Source organism: Falco punctatus, assembly GCF_963210335.1.
Source record: "Falco punctatus genome assembly, chromosome: 2".
NCBI lineage: Eukaryota > Metazoa > Chordata > Aves > Falconiformes > Falconidae > Falco > Falco punctatus.
The window spans coordinates 10,693,246-10,712,661 of NC_137581.1; positions in this window are offsets into that span (position 1 = coordinate 10,693,246).

Below are 19,416 nucleotides of genomic sequence, written 5' to 3' on the forward strand. Positions count from 1 at the left end.
AGGCACTTAAACAGGAAACAACTACCCATCCACAGGGATCCTGGCATTCAAATTATAGGACAGGGACAGTGTAGACATGTATGATGGAACGAGCCAACCATGCCAGCCTAAATAAACCCTGCTTGCTCCCTTCTCACAGCCAGGCAGCTCCTGTACCTAGTGCCCTGCCAGCACATGTGGTACAGCCTTAGAAACCTAATTACAGGTTTCTGTGTTGCTCAAAAGCCATAGCTTGGTCACTGTTTTGTTCTCTACCTCCCTGCCCTGCAGTCCCTGCCCCTTTCTTTTCTGAATGTGGAAAGATCTACTGACTATGCAGACATACTACCTCGTGACTTGACAGTGTATCAGCAATTACAGCATAACTGAGGATCTGCCCCAAGGTGTGACGGTTCAACCATTTTGTAGTTTAAAGGTCTCTATTAACACCAGCACGTGACAATGATTAGGAGATCAAAGCCCAGAACCGTAAAAGAAAATCTCTCTCTTGTACTGCCAAAGGTAAAAGGTATGGAATTATCATGCATATTTTTTGTCATCCCAATGCTTTCCCCCTGTAAATAATTATGTCTCCTGTTCATTTATTCGTATCTTTTAAAAATTCACTGGTTTATTTATTATCTTTGAATATATTAGCATGCATTGTGCTCTCTCATCAACTCAAATGCTAATAAAGATTCTGTTTATAATTTGCAATAATAATCATATTTTAATTCTTCCATCTTTATTGTGGAGCCTGCTTTGTCTACTAGATTATACATATAATTCTCCTCTAAGTTCACCAGTAAGAAACCATGTATGATTAAAATAATGTTTATGAAAATGTAATTTACACTCTTTGTGTTAGGGCAAGTCAGTCACACTACATAATATGCATTTTAGGAGACTTACTAGATACCAGGAATGCTATTCATGACTGAGAACTCCCCACCGATGAGGCGTGAAAGAGTGTTTTGCATCATTTGCAGAACGCTGATGCCTGGGACTGGGATCTCATTTCTGTCGTATCTAGCATAATTTAAACTACAGTGAAGGAAGAAAGGAAGTGATGGTTGGTGTAGAAGAACAGGACCAGGTGATGACTGATTTATTTTGATAATATCAGAGGTTTGGCTTGACTGTGATCTTTTAAAATCGATTTTCTGTAGAAAAGTAGTAGGCATTAACGTACTTTATTTATCTGCTACATACTATCAGATAGGCAGCACACTTTCTGTGTTGAACAGCAATGCTCCCATCAGCTGAAGGAGTCTTCTTCTCCACTTCAGTTAGACCGTCAACATGTCCTAATGCTTGTGTGTTGAACTGGTTGTACAGAGAGCAACAATGCTGAAATGGAGCTGAAAATACCTTTTCTTTTCATAATAATTGTATACTGTGAAATAACACAGAGGATTGGAAGGTGCTCCTCTTTTGACCTTGAACTGGTAATAAATGCTGGCAAGCTTGTCACCAGGTTTTGTCATTCTCTGGCCTGTGGGAATACATCTCCTTCACCATACCACTTGCAGAAAACCTAGATAGGCTTTGGCTGTTCAAGCTATGCATATGGTGGGGTGGTGGGTGGAAATTTCAGCTGATGTCTAAAATATAAAAGCATAAATATTTCACGTAAGTATTATCTTGCTAAAGCTGGAATTATAAAACCCATGCCTCCAAATCGGAAATAAATATTTATTATTTATTAAAAAAATATTAATTTATTTATTCATAGAGTATTTTCTGTGTGGAGAAAAGGGTGAAGATACCTATTTTCCAAACACGCAAGTAACACTGCTTCTAAAAGAATTTTTATACTTATTTTCTATAAAATGAGACAAAGAAAACTGAAGAATGAAAAAAAGAAATAGGAAGTGAACAGATCATTGCCAGTCAGAGGAGTTGCTTAAGGGGTGTATGAAGAAGTCTAAATATATGATCTATGTGTTATATTGATACGTACAATGTGCCTACATCCACCTACATGCACAGGAATAGGCAATACCTGCATGCTTGTTTTCAGAATTCCATTGGTTAAAATTCCCAAGCTTGCTTTGAGAAACGCAGCCACCAGTACTGGCTTCACCGAGGAAGATGTGGCTGTTGGTCTTCATGGAAAGGGCAACAGTTTGCACCTGTTACAGGGTTCACCTACACTTAAGGGGGCCTCTATTTTCCCCCCTTTCCTACCCCAAGCGTGCCCTTCACATCTCCCACCAAACAGGATCCCAGCTCCATCTCCTCACTTATCCCCACCCGCTCACTACCCTGGTGTAGGGGGTTCGCGCGGCTGGGTGTCGGGGCCGGGTGTCGGTGCCGCGGGCAGCTCCCCCCGGCCGGCAGAGCCGCTGCCCCCCGGCTCCAGGCCGGGCCCGCCGCTGGCCGAGGCCGAGCCCCGCAGCCGCGGGGGCAGCGCCGCGGGGAGAAGGGGCTGAGAAGGGGAAAAACCCCCGCGGGGGGGAACAGCGGCGGCAGCGAGGGGGGCCGGGAGGGGCGAGCGGCAGCCCCGCAGCCCCCCGGGGCAGGGCCGGGCCGGGCCGGGCCGGAGGAGGCCGGGGGGGCTCCGGGCGCCGCAGCAGAGGCTCCCCGGCAGCCCGCGGGGAAGGGCAGGGCAGGGCAGGGCAGGGCAGCCCCCGGCGGGGCAGGCTGTGCCCCTCAGCCCACGGAGCCCGCGGGGGAGCAGCTCCCCCCCGCAGCCCGGGGCAGGGGGTGCCCGCAGGGGGCTGTGACCCGCGGGGGCCGCGCCGGAGCCGGCTCCGGGCAGGGCCCGTGGCCCCGCGGGGAGGAGCCCGGGCCGGGGCCGGGCTGCGGGCAGGGCCGGTGCCCCGGGGGGGCTGGAGCCGGCCGGGCCTGAGGGGCTGCGCCCCGCGGGGGGCCCCGCGCTGGGGCCGGGCAGGGGGTGAGGACCCTCCCCCGGCGGGGCAGCAGCGGCCGGGACAGCGGGGGCGGCACCGGCCCGGCTGGGGGCAGGGGCAGGGCGGCACCTGGCCCACAACCGGGGCCAGCCCACCATAAGGGGGATCTTGCACCACGGCCGCTGCTTACCCCTCCATGAAGATGCCAGCGCACTTTCCCCAACCCTACAATTGGTGGAAGGCACGGGATGGTGTAAAGCAAAAGCACAGATGGTACAACTGCCGAGCAGCCAAGTAATGCCAGTTCTGCCATCTACCCACTCACTCCTCAGTAGGATGAGGTCAGTCAGTCTGCAAGGGCCTGGGTTGATTCCCAGTTCCTACCACCTGCAGTTCACTTAGGAAGTTGCACAACTTTCAGGACTCATACGCCCTTGGGCAGAACAGGGGATGGTTAATTTCACAAGTCAGAGGGAAGGTTTGGAAGTTTGGAATTCACTCAAATGTCTACCATTCCTGAAATAGAGACTTTTTGAAAACTGAATGGCTAATTTTTTTATTATTATTATTAAAAAAAAAAAAAAAAAAAGGAAAAAAAAAAGAAAAAAGGAGAGAGAAGACATTGAATACATTTAAAACAGAGAAATTTGTTCTGCAAGGGACAGCAGTCACCACTGAAAGCCTTGGTTCAGTCCCCAGGCATGGCTAAGGGAATACAAGAGTCCTGAGGTATTATCACACAAAATGAGCAGAAGAAAGCAAGTGAAGGATGTTTTTACTCTAATTTATGACCAACACCTAGCCTCAGAGACCTTGATTCAAGCTTAATTCCACCTAAGCCTTGGTACCTCTTGTTGGCTCTGGGCCTTCAGAGGCAGCCAGCCAGTAGGAAATTCTAGGTTCAGAGACTTATAGTGGAATTTAGGTTGGGCGAAAATTGACAGAAGTATGGTTTTCATAGATTTGTTTTTCCTTGATATTAAGATAACTTTTAAAATACATCTGCTTGGCCATTTAGAATAATTATTTCTCAAGTTTTCTGTATGGCCAAGTCAAAAATATATTCAATCCTTTTCATTTACTATAAAGTCAGGCAATAACAGTGATAATGACAAAGCCATATAATTTATTTGCATGGGTTTAAATAAATACCTTCAAGTAACAGCAAAGAAGGGGATAGATTGATTTTTATTTAGGTTCTAATAACATTATAATGTGTAATATAAGTTTTCAGGTGAATTTTATGTATATACATCCAGGCTGCTGAGAAACCCTGGTCAACAATAAATAATTAAATTCCATTTGCAATGCACAAAACTACAAGACATTTTGGCTCTTTGAGTCTACTGACTGTTCATTTTCAGCTTGTCCAGTGTATTGCAGTTTTGAACATTCGAAAAAAAGTCTCCCGACCAGCACCACTGTGATTCCAATACCACTACAATTTAATGGAAAGTACAGATGTGAAGACTTTGTAGATGACATTGTAATGGCAAAATTAATGAAGTCAAACATCAGATAACATTGGGAATTCATTCTGATGTCACTGAATTGTTCAGGATGTGGGAAAAAAAAAAGAGCATAATTCATCCAGCTTTGTTTCTGTATGATAAGTATTAATTTAGTGTTTATTCCATATAAGATAGCAACAATTAGAAATATTGCAAATTGTTCAGACTCTAAGTAGTGTTTGTTTAAAAAAAAATAAATTGAATTGGGCTTGATCCAAAATACTTCTTTCGTCATGGAACAACAATAATAATAAAAAATAATTATTCACCCAGCTCTGTTCTCAGGAGTAAGTGATAGCAAGGCCATATCATCACAAAATCTAATGAGTACAAAAGGTACCATTTAAAAATGGTAAAATATGATAAAACTAGCAATATAGCTAAAATGTAATGATCCAGATGAAACTACTGTCTGATCTTGGAGCAGTCTGTGAGCAGTGAGCAATGCCTGAGGACTAAAATTCCAAAATCGCTTTAAAAGCTTTCAGAGTGTTCTCTCTGTTACAAAAGCATGTTTGAGGAGAGAATCATGCAGAAGGGAGAACAATAAAAGGTCGCATTTTTCTGAAACCTCAGACAGTGTATTTAACGATAGTTGAGCCTCCAAGGACATTCATCTTTCATTTCAGGATATCACAACAGTAGAATAAAAGTGAAAATGTAGGAAATGGTTTACCCAGAACTGGGATTATTTCAGAAGCCAAAAGGGATAATCTCATGTTAGCAATTGTCTGTCTATTGTAATTATCCATGTTTAAACAGTTGGACAAGGATATATAAACAGTTATGTGGATACTCTAGTTAGGGCTGGAAAGCCACTACGACACTTTTTTTCCCAGGCATCCATAGAGGGGTGGATGGAACAGAGATTGACTTTTTGCTAAGTGCTGTGCTAGACAGATAACAAGCTGCCCTCCTCGGGTCCGAAGTTCACCGCGAGGAAGATACCTGACTTCATCCCTGCACAACCACCAGAGGACCCCAATGACTGAAAAGCGCAAGCGCAGTGGGGGTGGAGTTATTTAAATCATTTCAAGGAATATGTATGTACCTGATGCAACCTCAATGGTGTAAGTAGATCATATTTAAACTTGCTTGGTGCACCTCTGACTAGTCATACGCCCAGCACTGTGGTTTTTGCTCTTTGGCTTTGCCTCACAATAAAAGATTTCCGAACCTACCTTTGGTGGGTCAGGTATTTATAACAACTGTGTTACTAGTGAAAGCTTACTTTGCTGTGTCACCACAAGCCATGGAGAGAAAACGCAGATGCTGAAGCCCCAGAATGGGGGTTTGACTCTCCCAGGAGAGATTTGGTTATGACTTCATAGGAGCATGCTGCAATCCCAATGGCAAAATGTATGACCTCTTTTTTAATTTTTATTTTTGTATAAAATTACAACCTTAAATACTGATGAATGAATCACATGAAGGAGGCCACAGGTGAACCCCTGAAGCAGTTACTCATCTTAGAGTCACTGGAGTATTTCAGCCTTGTGAGAAGATTGAAAATTTCTCAGTTATTGCTGTGCCAATTTCAGTATGGGTCATGCATGACTCTGGACTTCAAATCAGTGGGTCTACCTACCATTTTAGAGCATGAGTTTTTAATCCATGATCCAGGTATCTTCTTGCATTTTATTTAGTTTAGAAAGGCTTGTTTGGCCATTCACTCTGCCATGGTGGACTTTCACAGGCTTTGCAATAGAATCAGAGGTAGGTGAACAGGAAGGTGGGTAGCAAAATTGTGCCCAGACAACACATTTCAGGACAGTATTTACTATACCTGAATGAATGCTTTCTTCTGAGTAGTCATTTCTACCATTATTCTTCTGCAAATGACCCACAATCAGTCTCAAGTGGATGCCTGAAGTACTGCTACATTGCAGATTGAAGGATTACACCTCCCAAAGAAACCCAATAGAGATGCTTATCTAATGCATTCTGGCATAAGAGGCTTTTTGGACACCATTGGGCCACCCAGAGCACTTCAAAAAGAAGCCAGTTCTGTAAAACAAGCATTAGTCAAGTGTTCTGTAATAGCAAATAGATCTTGATGCTCTGTTTTAGATTTTAAACTCCCTGTGTTAAGAACAGAATGATCTTTCTTTCTTTTAGGTATGAGAAAATTTTGTAACTAAAGAGACCAGTCTTCTTGGGTTGTGAGGCAGCATCACATGCATATCTGCTTATTCAAATGAAGAAGTTACAAAATATTTGTCATCTTTTTGAGGACTACGAATTTCTCTGTCTTTTCTGATGAGTTTGTCAGTAAGATCAATTACTGGAACACAGTCATATTTCAGTGTAACTTCAAATGCTAATTTTTAATGTGAAATAGTAAACTTGCTGATGAGTAATTTTTCCTTCCAAAGAGGTTTAATTATTTAGCCTCACCATTCTCCTTGATTGATGCATATTCCTTTCATTGGCTACTGTGACAATGAAGAAAATCAGGATGGGATGTGAATAAAAACTGTTCCCTCAGGTATATAACTTTTGTCTAAGTTTTCTTTGAAGTAGCTGAAGCAGCAGCAGGAGTCTGCTGAACTACTTAAGTCAGTTCTAGAAGTATTTTATTAATAAGGATAATTTCATTGAATTGTGGGGAATATCTGCTAAACTGACATGGAATCCTCTGTCCTGCTAGAGTTGTTTTAAGCTGCCTGTGTTAATCACTACATTATTGTATGAGGTTCAATAAAGAGAAGTGCCGGGTCCTGCACTTGAGTCACAACAACCCCACTCAGTGCTACGGGCTGGGGGCAGAGCAGCTGGAAAGCTGCCTGGTGGGCAAGGCCCTGGGGCTGCTGGTTGATGACCAGCTGAACATGAGCCAGCAGTGTGCCCAGGTGGCCAAGACAGCCAACAGCACCCTGGCTTGTATCAGCAACAGTGTGGCCAGCAGGACCAGGGAACGGATCGTCCCCCTGTACTGGGGGTGAGGTGAGGCCGCCCCTCGAATGCTGGGTTCAGTTCTGGGCCCCTCGCTGCAAGAGGGACACTGAGGTGCTGGAGCGTGTCCAGAGACGGGCAACGGGGCTGGGGAAGGGGCTGGAGCACAAGTCTGATGGGGAGCGGCTGCGGGAACTGGGGGTGTTTAGCCTGGAGAGGAGGAGGCTCAGTGGGGAAAACTATTCCTCTCTACAGCTGCCTGAAAGGAGGTAAAGGCTGAGGCAAAAAAGTAATTTTCCTCAGCTTTCTCTGTATCCTGGGTAACCAGGTCTCCTATTTTGTTCCAGAGAGGGCCCACTTTTTCCCTAGTCTTTCTTTTATCACCAGTGTACCTAAAAATAAGCTTTTCTTGTTGCGTTTGATGTCCCTGGCCAGCTGTAATTCTGTCAGGGCTTTAGCTTTCCTAACCTGGTCCCTGGCTGCTCAGACAATTTCTCTGTATTGCTCCCAGGCTTCCTCTCCTTGCTTCCACCCTCTGCAGGCTTCCTTTTTGTGTCTCAGCTTGCCCAGGAGCTCCTTGTTCATCCGTGCAGCCTCCTGGCTTTTTGCCTGACTTCTTTGGTGGGACACATCGCTCCTGAGCTTGGAGGAGATGATCCTTGAATATTAGCCAGATTTCTTGGGCCCTTCTCCCCTCCAGGGCTTTTTCCCATGGTCCTCTACCAAGCACATCCATGAAGAGGCCAAAATCTGTTCTCCTGATGTTCAGCATAGGGAGCTTGCTGTGTGCCCTGCTCGCTGCCCTAAGGATCTTGAACTCCAGCATTTCATGGTAACTGCAACCAAGGCTGCCCTTGAGCTTCACATTCCCCTCCAGTCCCTCCTTGTTGGTGAGAACAAGGTCCAGCATGACACCTCTCCTCTTTGGCTCTTCTATCACTTGGAGAAGGAAGGTATCATTAACACGTTCCAGGAACCTTCTGGATTGCTTACGCACTGTTGTGTTGTCCCTCCAACAGGAGGGTAGTTGAAGTCCCTCATGAGGACCAGGGCATGTGGAGGTGAGGCTGCTTCTATCTGTCTGTATAGGGCCTCATCCCCTCAGCCTTCCTTGGTCAGGCACCCTGTAGCAGACCCCAACTATGTCACTTGTCCCTGCCCTTCCTGTAATCCTGACCCATAAGCTCTCTGTCAGGCTGACCTGGAAGATCTTGCTAATCATGATGTCTGAACCATTTACATTTATTGGCATCACCAATTTAAGCCCTTCCAGCTTTATTCCAGCCCTTTGTATTTCTGAGCAGGAAAGTAAAGTTTCATGTAATTACATGTGTAGGAAGTGTTCAGCTGAGATCTTAAACCCTAAATCCAACAATCTCAGCATGATACAATGAGGTCAGAGCTTTCTCAGCTTTACTTTTCATGGTTAAAGTGGGCTAATAGCTGAGTTTTTGTGGGCAGGTACAGCTGAAAGGAAGAGGGTTTCATTTCACGTAATAGTGGTTGTGTTCAGTTTATCCCGAAGCACTTTGCAGAGTGCCACACTTTTGTGCAGTGCAATAGTGTATGAAAGTGAATATGGCAGCCCAGTAAAAGCTGGTTAATTACTGTTAGTTTAGCCCTACAAATGTCTAGACCATGCTCAGTCCTGAATGCATTTTCTTCTAAAGCATATTCAGAGCTCTAAAGCTGCTGAATCTCCTGGTTTGCAAGTAGTCCTTTTGCCTGTTTGAGCTCTGGGGCCATAAATTGCCCTCTACCGAAGGACAATACAGGCTGGAGTGATAGCTGTTGGCTCATACCAAAAGAGTTGTCCAAGCAATGGAGTACATAGAAAATTCCACGTATTTCACCCTGTTACCTTGTGGCATTACATGCCAAGAGACTGTTGCCAACCCAAGAAAATAAAATAATCCTTAAATGATCAGTTTTCCCTGCTTTGCACTTCATTCACTGGTTTTAAATGACACCCTACTTCAAACAAGTTACAAATGGGAATTTTCCTGAAGGGCTATATCTGTATCAGGAATTCAAAGAAAAGAATTAGATTTTTGAATGTTTCAGCTCCCCTTTGACTCATAACTGGGCATTCATAGGAAAAGTTAATGTAGAGTGGTTTCACTATTCCAGTAAGAGATACTGCTTGTCAAAACTGAAAAAAATCAGTTGGGACATTGTTTTTTGATTAATTTCTCCTGTTGAGAAAAATCTGTTTTGTCAAAGTTTTCTGTTTAGATATTTTCACATGCACACATGCAACATTCTTATTCTTCTGTTTCAGATTACTTTGTCTCTCAAATATCTAATTTACTGTGGAATAAAAATACTTTTCAAAAGCTCAAGTAAAATGAATTATTTAGATATTATAAAAAAAATAAATGCAACGAATGACGCAGACTGGAGGGAGGGGTTAAGCTGCTAGGATTGCACCCCTTTTGAGATTTTTGCTTTCTTTTTGTGTGCTGAAAAAGTCTGTCTTCCCACCTCTGCTTCTTTGGGAATGAATTCATATGAACAAACATGCAGAGAACATCTCAATAACGAATTTTCAAACAGTTTATGCTGCAATAAATGTTATTCTTAATGCACTCAAAATGCCATCTGGGTCCTACTGTGCTGCTTTCATTTCTTTGTGTGTCATAACTCAGCCAGTTTCTAAGATGCTGGCAGATTACTTGGAAGACTAATATAAAATGATGCTTATTAAAAGTGTGTCTTTGCTACCAGATCAAATTCTAATCCTGTATTTAAAGTGTCCAGCTTCTTTTTATAGGTGACAGTGAGCTAGATGATTCCAGGCTCCACTGGAATCTTATAATGAAGGCGATTGATGTGTATGATGGATCTACAGAAAAGTTGTTTTCCCTCCAAGATAATAGATGTCTGCAGTGTGCTTGAAGGATTTTGCACCTAGACCCGTAACACACTTGCCAGGTTTTTGCCATTCACTCCCATTTCACAGGCTGGAAGTAACACTGAAGAACTGGATTTCCCACAGAGATGAAAACTGACTTAAGTGTGTCACATGCTCCTGTGTGGACAACTCTCCCTGCTGTCATCTCTCAACAAAACATCTTCCAGGAGGAAGATACAGTCTAAGTGGCGTTCTTTATTCTCTTTAGATGTCACATAAAAATGAAGTCAAAGAAAGGACTGTAAAGAAAAGAGTCTGGTTTTAGGAAGTAATTGCTTCAACTGAGACTGCCTTTAAGGATTCAGTTTCCCAAAACCAGATGGAGCCGGTAGTATTCCCAATCTCCGTTTCTTCAGGAAGCTTATTTATAAATTTCTCAGGATGTTTGCTGACAGAGCACTATTAGATTAATTAAAGTTGTTCTGTATTCCAGCTTTTCAAGAAAAATCTAACCACAAATTCTACAGTAACATTTAACCTCTAAAAGCAGCAAATATGATCTGATCATTTGAGGCTAATAAGATCCCTAGATGTCTAAGCACAGGGTCCTTCACTGTTCCCAAATTTCAGTAGTCCTTGCTTCTTTCTAAACTATGTAACAGCAGAGAGAGTTTGGTACAGAAGTATCAAATCTCCATCCAAGTCCCTGGAGGGACAGATCCCTGCAGTAGGCAGTCTGCAAATGGCTCAGCTATCCTTTCTTCTACTTCTCTTGTGCTACATCATGGGACCATCTCGGCTCATGGGGACTATGGTGGGACAGCTGAAGAAACCATTGCCTTGAGCTGCTAATTACTGCTTCTCAGGCAAAGGCCATTTGCTGACCTAGTTTATGTTTGTACTGAAGTAGACTAAGCACGCTCATACAATCATCTCTCGCATCGCAGCTCTTGGGGCTGTCACCTCCACCTGCAGAATATAAGCAATGACTGAGAGCTCTCCACTGCTGGCATCTGAATCGAGCCACAGGCATCTTTAGGGACCAGGGCCTGGAGGAATATCTTTTGCTGACTATTTGAATTACACAAACTGGTGACAAAATAGGAATCTTGGCTCAGCAGTGAGGCCTAGTGGCAGAGATGCCTTCGTGCCTTAGCATCAGTAGTGCTCAGGGTGTATAATTTGAAGTTTTGTACCCTTTCACCTAAGGTGCTCTAATAGTGGTTTTCCAGAATCTCTGTGGCACTTTTCCCTTGGGTTTTTTTCCATGCTAAGATTCAGGTGCAGTTGCCTTCACAACCTTGTACTTGCCAAACTCATGACAGGTTCTCATGGGAAGTGACTGCCACTAATACATTGTTTCACTTCTTGTTTTGCAGGTTTTAGTTTATACAAAAGAAAAACAAGAAAAGTAGCACAGTAGATAATAGTCAGTTATATACTTGACAAGTACTATCCAGGACTCGGTATGCAGAGCCTTAACAGCCAATCAATGTGCAACATCTGTGCCTAATTAGCACGCTCCAATCAGTGCTAATAGCTTCACAAGCAGAAACAAGAAATAGGAAGCTTGAGTGGTTCCTGATTAAAAATACATAATACTAGGGGAAAAGCATGGCAAAAGTTGTCATCGTCATTATCAACACCATCACCATCTTGTTGCTTCTTGCTGCACTGGAGAGAGCCCCCACCAGAGGACACTCATCCTGGACACCCATCACTGTGCCTCATGCCTGACCACTGGAGAGCTTCCCCTTTCCTGTTCCCTTCTTTCTCGCTCTTGCTCTGTCTCCCTTATTTCCCCCAAATACTGGGTTTTGGGTTGCAGTCAATGCATTTCATCTGCTATGGGCCCTGCTCATACATCTTCATGCATGTGAACCTGTCTCATCCTCCCTTGTGCAACAAATGCCCATGCAATTAATCATGGGCATGTTAGCATGATATCTGGGTGTATCAGCTTCATCTGTGGGTGAAAAATCACAAATTTCCACCTCACTTACAAAACACCATGATTTATCAGTGTTAGAGTGAGAATATGGAAGATTTTACTATGCCACAGACCATGCTGATTTCCAGCCTGCAAATCAAAGCCATCCTGTGAGCACCAAATTCACCTAATGTATTAAGATATACAATTAAAGTGCAGTACTTGATCATTTATAAGCTGCATTTTACAAGACTTTTATTAAAATAGCTCTGCTATGTCCTTGCTATTTTTACCTTTACTTTCAGCTATATGTCTTTTGTTAATTCAACAAATTCCCAAGATGCTTTTAAAAATAATTGGAATGATTAACCTCTAGCTTCTCAAGGGTACAAAGTCTTTTATTATACAACCCTTTACACTCAGTGTTCAGTGTTAACTCTGATCAAAAACAGCTACTTAAGAATGTATTTTACAGTTTCTGTAACTCAATATTCATGGGGCTCAAAAAACGTGCCACTGTTTTAAAATAGGAAGTACGGGAAGCAGTGTTAAGGAGTAATGATGCTTTCAACACAAACATTTTGCTGAGTTTTATGCAGCTTTGGTTGCATTTCACTCTTGAATGAAGTGATAATGATTAGAAAAGTGTCTATACAATCCTGTTCCAGTTGTAGTGTGCACTACAATGGTAGATTAGCACTTAGGTATTTACTTCTGATTTTTTACTAATTAGTCATTATGTTGAGACATGGCATGACCAAAATTCTAAATACAGATCCTTTAGCTTCTCTCACCTTCGTATTGCAACCCCTTTTCCCAGCCCAGTCTTTACCACAGATCACCACAGGTTTAAACTTGCTATTTGAGAAACGTATGAAGTTAGACTTGACCTCCATCATCCTTTTTCTTCCCATGTAATGAAAGAAGACGTTAGAAATGGGGATAGGTAGGTTCTGAGCCTGCTACTTGAGAGTTTGATTAGTTTTTCATTGGGCTAAAAAACTTTTTGAAATATAAGAATGGAGCTTTGCTACCACAGTGGAACTGATGTTCATCTTAAATATGGAAATTATTTAAAGTTATTTGCTGATTATTTCCCATATTTCTCTAGATATTTTCACTAGCTAATTCCACCTCTAACTAGCAGAATCCTAGTGCAGAAAAATAACACCCATCTGATGATTCACAGGCATTTTTTATACCAGCAATCTCAAAACATAATCTAGCTCTATTCTCAAACCTTCTGTTGCCACTTTGATGCTTAAAAAGTGTGAGGCACTATGGTGAAGATCCAGGAAAGTCTCTTCATTTCCTTCTATTGGAATCTTTCTTATTGGGAGCTACTATTAGGCTGTTTCTTGTCCTTTGAAAAGTATATCCTAGAAGTATAGAAAATGGTAGACAGAAAGAAGGCCCTCATTTGCTTTATATTTCATTTTGTGCCTTCCCCCCCTGCCCCATCCCAGGAAAAGTTTGCAACATTTAACAGGCCCATTACAACAGTGGACAGCATGACATATTTCCTTTATCTTAACAAATCCAGAGGTATAGTTGTCGCTGCTCCTGGCAGTAAATTGTCTGAGGTACTTGATGCTTTGCAGAAAATCTGGATGAAATTCTCTGTGGTAGTTCCAAAGTGTGTCATGTATTCTGTACAAGATATCATTGCTCGATTTATTGTGTGTTGCACATTAGAAAAGAGCATTTCTGAGTGACCGTAAATGTATTGTGAATTAATAAAGATACCGTTTATGTCAATACATCAAGAATCTGCACTGGGTATTTTAGGCTTGACTTTTTGTCTCCTTGTTATCCCTTTCACACTTGTGTGTTTTTATTAATCTCAGCAAGCTACAGTGTCAGTGAAAGGTAAGCTGTGTTCTGTGTGTCTATCTACGCCAAGGGAGACCAACCTACCTGTCTACCACCTACAAGAGTCAGCTGGAGGCTATTTGTGGTACTCCTCGCACCCCTGGCTATAATGGGAGCATGGAAACTTAGTTCACTATCATCATGCAGACGCCCAGATTTAGGCGTCTTAAACTGAAGAAGGTTTCACAGATTCTTTCTTATGGTGCTATGGAGCATGAAAGCCCCTGACAAGGGTGGAGAGCAAAATCAATTAAATTGCTTTCTTGCTTTCTTGTTTCATCAGACTTCTCTCTCTCTGAGTTGTAACTTCTGTGGAGTAGGAACCACTTTATTATGTAAATGAATAGTACCAGTACTAAGTCCTTGGTTAGTGCTCCTAAGTTTCGTAATAATACAATTATATTCTCTACTTTTCCATGCTGTTACAAAGTACAACAAAACAGTGCCCTTCGGTCAATGAACATAATGATGAGAACAGAGGGTAGGACGCCTGGATAAATAAAACCCCTGGATTGTTCTCATGCTTTTTATGCATTCTTATTAATTTCCCAGCAAAGTATACAGCAACAAAAATGATAGCAGACATCGCTAATTGTAAGTAAATCATGGGAAATATTCACAGAAAATATTTCTAAGCCCATTTTATGGAGGAGGAAGAAAGTAAAGTATACAGAATTGAGGGATTTATGCAAACTCACCAGTGGAGACCACAGCAGAATTTAGAACTGAGTCAAAGCCTCTTCCCGTAGCCATGTTAAGATTTGTTTCCCCATTTATGTTCAGTATTTGTCCATCTGTTGATTGACACCTAATTGACAAAAGTCATGTTGAGGTCAGAGCCTTAGATAACCAAGAAAGCAAAACAGTACAGAAATAATTTTTCCCACCAAAAAGGGAAGACATTAGTGTCTTCGTGTGTCCCCCTTCAGAGTCCCCAGGTTTCAGTAACCACAACTGCAGATACCTCTCCCTGTAAAAACTTGAGCAACAGCCCAGCAAATTGATTTGTTTGCACCACAAATCTCACAGATAGATGAAAGGAATGGAAATCGCTGAAACAAAGCAAGAAGACAGACTCAGAAAATATGGTAATAGAGCTAATAAAGTTCAAAGTCAAAGTGCAATTCTTTCAGTGCCTGGCAAAGAGAACAGTGTATTAAATGCAGCATGCAAATGAAAGATGTTTTGGAGCCTGTGGATCTTAGATCAGTCTCACTGGCACAAAGACACAAGAATAGCGATTTCTAAGACCACATTCTGATCATGATTTCTATAACCAGAAAATGCAGTTCTGAATTAAGAATTGCGACATGGCGATTCTAAAATCAGTAGGAATCTCAAGAGGATCTGTGCTTTACACATCCCAAGACATAGAGTTTTGTTCTGAAATTCCTATAGCTAGCCCACAACATGTTTTCAAGTTTCAATATATTTTGAGCAAAGCATACAAATCAGTGTTAAAGAACTGAAGTGCTGAAGAATTGATCATATTGATATTTAAACATGATTTATCAAGCTCACTGACAAAATTTGCTTGGAAATTTCAGTGTGATTTACTCTTTGTTTTCCATCATTACAGCTTTCTATTATTTTCTCTGTCTATTGATGTAAGAGCCTTCAGTCTTACAAGTTAATGTAGGCACTATGGCATTTGATTATAAAAAGCCTAACTCCTCCATGGATAAGCAACAGCTCAAGCATGTTAGAAGGCAGGTTTCCCAAATATCAGACAATTCTTACAGCTTTTTTATTAGTGTTTTCAAAATTATGTTTTTAATACTGTCCATAAAATTTGGGAACCAAATCCGGATATGGCTTTCCAGGAATGATCTAAGTAGCTTTATTATCCACTTCATGAAGAAGAGAACTTAAGAAAGAAAATTTGAGTTTCTTTTTTCTTCTTCCACAAATACTGTGATTTCCATGGTCTAGAAAGATGCATTAATCTAGCCTCCCCCCAAATGAGAATTTCTATTTACATATTCAAATTGCTCGCTTTGTGGGCCACCAAAACCAACACAGTCCTAGCTACTTTTGTGAATGAAAAAACTGTAAATAACTCCCAAACATAGGCTTAGGCATGGAATTATTACAATATTGTAGCTTGTCTCCCCTTTAACATTTGTGTCCTTATGTCCTGGTTCCAGCTGGGATAGAGTTAATGTTCTTCTTAGTAGCTGGTGCAGTGCTGTGTTTTGGATTTGGTGTGAGAGCAGTGTTGGTAGCACAGTGATGGTTTTAGTTGTTGCTGAGTGGTTTATGCTATGTCAAAGACATTTCAGTTTCTCAGACCCTGCAGGCAAGAGGGCTGGAGGGGCACAGGGAGCTGGAAGGGGACACAGCCAGGACAGGTGACCTGAACTGTCCAAAGGGGCAGTCCATAAAATTGAACGTCATGTTGAGTATATAAGCTGGGGGAAGAAGAAGGGAATGGTAGGGATATTTGTCATTATGGCATTTCTCTTCCCAAGTCCCCGGCTGCCCTGGGGATGGCTGAGCCCCTGCCTGCCCATGGGAAGTGGTGAATGAATTCCTGGTTTTGCTTTGCTTGGGTGTGCGGCTTTTGCTTTACCCATTAAACTGTCCTTATCTCAACCCACGAGTTTTCTCACTCTTACTCTTTCTATTCGCTCCCCCATCCCACTGTGGAGGGTATGAGCGAGTGGCTGTGTGGGGCGGAGTTACTGACTGGCATTAAACCATGACACCTTGTCTTTTGTAGTTTATGAATCAGTAGTGCATCAGACAGAGAATCCTGAAACGATGCATCAACAGCAAGTTTTCAAGCATCAGGTCAAAGCTCTAACAACTCCCCAGGAAAAAAAGAAAAAATCCTGTAAAACCAAAATCTTCTCCTGCTTCAGTATAGCTAGATTAGTAGTCTTATTTTGTTTTGATTTTTTGTTTTGTTTGATTTTTGTTTTTTGTTTTGTCATGCAAAAGTCATTCAAGCAAAAAGTTTACTGTGTCAGAAACTTACAGCCTGCTAACCCAATTTTTGGCCCCAGAATAACAGTGGAGATTAGCTATTTTCACCATTTCTGAGTTTGGTCTGTTCTCTAACCTGATTTATACACATATTAATTATAAACCCTCTAAAACATGCAGCTTTAGAGATTTCAGTTTCTGGTTCAGCCTGATCTCTAGCTACAGTGGAATTTCTAGGCATTGAGTTGAGGTGGAATTTGCTCCAGTGTTTAATCAATTGTAAACACTGTGTATTGTGTCATATACTCCACTGCTATATTAGCCCTTGGACAGATAAAACAATAGGTTTCAATTTCCCTCCAATGTGTCATGGTGAAAACAAAGTCAGCTGTTTAAGATAAGAATTAGGGAAGATTAATGCCAAGAATGAAACAAGACTAGGGATTATCAGTGCTTTCTATAGCCTGTTTCATGATGCTTTCAAGAGCCAATTTATAGCCCTAACATAGAGAAAGAAAATATTTTTTTTAAAAATCACTTGGATAATATACTGCAATGACATGTGCTTCCTATGCCATACAGGGTAGACATGTTTGAACAGTGTTAACTTGTGAGTAGTGGACATGCGGATACATGAGTCATGCTAAGGAAGTCTGACTTCAGGCTCCTGAATTTGGTCTGAAAATCTGCATCCAAATGTGTTTAGGCTCAACTTCCATTTCTTAAAACACACAGATACAGTCTGAGTTGCCTCAGGATATTTCTCACAGGCCCTGTCTGAGCATGAGTTGGATCTTCCTTTTTCTTTGGATTTCATTTTTTAGTGAATATGTGGCTGTCTTGTCTCTACTCATACCTCCCCAGTTGGAATTTTCCATCACTAGAACTCATGTATGGCTATGAATATGAACTCAGAAGATCAGCAAGTAAAACATGCCATTAATCCACTGAACTCAGTGGAATGAAGGGTTTGGCCCAAAATTTTGATTCTGTTGTACAGCTTAGCAGGGCACCTTTTCCCTGGATGAGTCCCACCAGGTCTTTCTCTTCCATCTACCTACCAAGTTCTTTTCTGGGGTCAATAAAACTGACAGCCTAGCTCAATGCATCTTGTCACTGTTGCTCATCCTGTGTCCCCTGTTGTGTGTCCTCTCTGCCCTTTCTATTACAATTCTCATTACAAAAGATACAAAGGAAGTGAACAGTCACTTTATGAGAAAACCATGCCACAAGAAGCTTGTCATTAGGATCTTTTTCAAAAGATTCTATTTTCCTGTAGGCTTCTAGAGTTAGGTTTGAAAATGACGAGCTGTGGAAATAAGGAATATAATTTTCCAGCCCTCAGATTAAATAAAAACAGCCATCTGACAAATGTTTTTAATTCAGAGGTGATTGTAAGAAAAACTGTCATGTGAATTCGGGGTTAATGTGAAGAAGGTGGCTTTCTGTTCTTTATTTTTATGTTGTACCTTTCTGAACAAGCTGCACCCACTAAGTCATGTGAATCATATAATAATGATTAGCCCTCCCAATAGTCCTATCAGAAATTAAGGTTTATATAGACAGCGTGTGATAACCATTTATTATTTTTCTCCAGCTCACTTAGCTGTGAATTTTTACAGGAAACATTTAAATAAGTGTTCCACTTGATAGAGAAGACTGGCTGAAAAAAACACAAAAAATGGAGCAAGATCAGAGGAATTTATTAGAATAAAAAATTTAACCATTGTACTGCAGACACATCAGTTTTTTATAGTCTTGTACAGCATCTTGGCTTTAATCAAGATCAGACTGTACAATCTAACATAGACAGGACTTGACAGGTAATTTGAGGCAATGATACAATGCATATACCTAATAACTACATTAATAAAATATAAAATTAGCAATCAATGTTTCCTTCCTTCTGTGGGGTTGGGTTTCATATCTTCCCCTTTGTCTGTATCCTTTAGGTTAAAAGGCCTCAAAGGGAGAGATTTTTTTTCCCTATATCCATAAAATAAGACCACAGCCAAGCAAAACTTCAGATCCCTTTGGGACTTTTGTGTGTTGGTTGGAAATATTGGTATTGATACTTTTTCCTTTTTCTTTTTATAAAGTTAAGATTTTTATGCACTTTTTTATTGTAGTCTGTAGAGGTTGCAGTTTTAACACATGTTATTTGTACTAAAGAAAATTTTTTTTAATTTTAAACCCATCATGGGGTTTAGGAAAAGAAGTGAGGTATTTCTTTCTTTCCCTGAAATAAAGTAAGTTGAAGTTTGAAATGAAGGTATTGGAATTCCTATAGTATGAAACAAAAAAAAATAGTTGGGAAAATATATTCCTTCTCAAGAATTAATAATTTTGTAAAAAATCATCTTTCTCTTCATTCCATGCTCTGCCACCTTTAGCAGACATTACCAAAGAATTTTTTATTTTCTGCAGATGATTGAAAAATTCCGATTTTGTTCTTTTCATTCAGAAACAGATTGAAATAAAAAAAAATCAAATTTTTATGTGACACAATATTTCAGAAAATCTCTTTGGGCTAATCAAAACATTCACGTTTTGATTTTGTTCCCCTAAGACATTTTGAAATGAAAAATCAAA